The 2,865-nt window shown below is 42.0% G+C and overlaps 1 pseudogene; it reads right to left on the bottom strand.

Moving 5' to 3' along the window:
* Positions 1-1,668: 1,668 nt before the first annotated feature.
* LOC105533150 lies at positions 1,669-2,051 on the bottom strand (annotated as a pseudogene).
* Between the last annotated feature and the right edge of the window lie 814 nt (positions 2,052-2,865).

Raw genomic sequence — 2,865 nt, forward strand, 5'->3', positions numbered from 1 at the left:
TCCACCCAGTTCGAGCTTCCCAGCGGCTTTGTTTACCTACTTAAGCCTCAGCAATGGTGGGCGCCCCTCCCCCAGCCTCGCTGCTGCCTTGCTGTTAGATCACAGACTGCTGTGCTAGCAATGAGGGAGGCTCCATGGGCGTGGGACCCTCCCATCCAGGTGTGGGATACAATCTCCTGGTGTGCCTGTTTGCTTAAAGCACAGTATTGGGGTGGGAGTTACCTGATTTTCCAGGTGTTGTGTGTTTCAGTTCCCCTGGCTAGGAGAAGGGATTCCCTTCCCCCTTGTGCTTCCCAGGTGAGGTGATGCCTCGTCCTGCTTCAGCTCTCACTGGTCGGGCTGCAGCAGCTGACCAGCACCGATTGTCCGGCACTCCCTAATGAGATGAACCCAGTACCTCAGTTGAAAATGCAGAAATCACCGGTCTTCTGTGTCACTCGTGCTGGGAGTTGGAGACTGGAGCTGTTCCTATTCGGCCATCTTGCTCTGCCCCCCAAATTTTCTATTCATTATTCAGTTTTTGTGAGTTGTGTGTTTCTGGGAATTTATCCGTTTCATCTGAGTCATCTAACTTATAAGCATGCAATTATTCATTAAACTCTCTTATAATCCTATTTATTTTTTCATAGTAATGTTCCCACCTTAATTTTTTTTTTTTTTTTTTGTAGAAACAGATTACTCACACATTCATATTTTTGCACATGTAGTTAATATAGAACCTGGGACTTTTACAATTGATTCCCCAAACCCCTTTAGGTAAAGTGATGGACTATACAACAATGCTGAAGGAGCATATTTTCTCTCTCTAGGAAGGTGATTAGTAGGCACAATTCTGTTCATCAAGAGAAATTTGTAATAAAAAAATCAGAGTAAGACAAATGGCCTAGAAACCTGCATTTTATTGACACTGCTATTTTCCCACAGAGAATCTTAGAAAGATGTAATGTTTTCATTTAATGAATGAGAGGAGCCTGCTTGTATCCCTGAATCATTCTTTGGGAAAAGCAACAGAAACAATTGACAGGCACACTTCTAAAATAAAGCAATCACTACCTTCAGCCCACACCTCCACGCCCTCATCTGCCTGCCCAATGGCTGTCATTTCCGTAAAGTCACCCTCTTCTACTCTGGTATTACCAGGGAAATTGAAATTTTCAAGCAGAAGAAAAAAAAAAAAAGTCACGGTATAAATAAGTGACTGGCTGCCCAAAGGAAGCCCTTTAACTATGATATTCAATTTTCTGTTCAATCCACACTGCAGAGATACAAGGATAAACCACCATTTTTGTTCCCAAATTTTTTTCAAGAGCTCGTACAAAATATTCCAAATAAATGATGTTGGGGTCCGCGTGTTTCCTAAACAAAGGAATGAACACACAAGACAACATAGGACAAGACATACATGGCAGCCACCGCGAATGGCACACTCTGCTTTATTGTATCCAGCCGTTTGTGGAATGTTGCCAAGTCACGGGACATGTGTTGCTTCTCTGACCTTTCCTTGACTCGCAAGATCAGTAAACATTGACCAGTTCCCAGAGCCCGCTGTTTACAGCTGGCTCCTTTATCCTTCTTGTTTGCAGAGAAGGAATGTCCTGCTTTGTTTGCAAGAGCAGGGCTTATCGGGAACATCTCATTTGCAAGCACACAGTCCTCTACAAATGAAATTTAATCCTCGTCTTCCTCCTCTTCTTCATCCTGGTTAATTTGAAGGTAACGGAATTCATAACTCTCTTTGCTGTTAGCAACTGCGTGCAACCAATCACGTAGTTTATTCTTCAAATATTTTTTAGTAAGATATTTCAAATACCTTTTTGAAAAAGGCACCTCTGATGCTATGGCAGTCTTGCTCTTGCTCCTTTCGATGGTCACCACCCCTTACCAAGGTTCTCAGCTTTGCCGATAACTTTGATCCTTTCTTGCAAAAACTGCTCAAAATTGGCAGCATCCATGATTCCATCTTTTACAGGGTAGGTGCAATCAAGAGTGAATTTCAGAACCTGCTTCTTTTGTTTGCCCCCCTTCGCCACAAGCTTTTTCACAGGTGCCATGGCAGTAGCGGAGACAGAAAGCCCGATATCACTTTAACATAATTTTCTTTCCCTTGGATATATATCCAGTAGTGGGATTGCTGGATCATATGGTGGTTTAATTTTTAGTTTTTTGGGGAACCTCCATACTGTTTTCCATAGTGTCTGTACTTATTTACATATACACAATTTACATATACATTTACATACACACCAACAGTATGTAAGAATTCCCTTTATTCTTCATCTTCTCCAGAATTTATCTTAATTTCTAATTTTAGGTATGTGGTACGTCTCCTATTTCTCAGTCAATCTAGCTAAAGTTGTGTCAATTTTGTTTATCCTTGCAAAGAATCAATTTTCTATTTATTTACTTATTTATTTTGAGACGGAGTCTCACTCTGTCGCCCAGGCTGGAGTGCTGTGGCGCGATCTCGGCTCACTGCAAGCTGCACCTCCCGGGTTCAGGCCATTATCCTGCCTCAGCATTCCAAGTAGCTGGGACTACAGGCGCCCACCACCACGCCCGGCTTTTTTTTTGTATTTTTAGTAGAGAGGGGGTTTCACCGTGTTAACCAGGATGGTCTCCATCTTCTGACCTCGTGATCCACCCAACTCCACCTCCCAAAGTTCTGGGATTACAGGCGTGAGCCACCGCTCCCGGCCCAATTTTTATTTTAATTGATTTCCTCTGTTGTTTATCTATTCTTATATTTATCTCATTCTCACCCCTATTGATTTTTTCCATCAACTAAATTTGAGTTCAGTTTGTTTTGTTTTCCAGTCCTTTATGTTGTAAAGTTATTTACTTGAGATACTTTTATTTTTATAATGT

Source organism: Mandrillus leucophaeus, unplaced genomic scaffold, assembly GCF_000951045.1.
Source record: "Mandrillus leucophaeus isolate KB7577 unplaced genomic scaffold, Mleu.le_1.0 Scaffold1229, whole genome shotgun sequence".
NCBI classification, from domain to species: Eukaryota; Metazoa; Chordata; class Mammalia; order Primates; family Cercopithecidae; genus Mandrillus; species Mandrillus leucophaeus.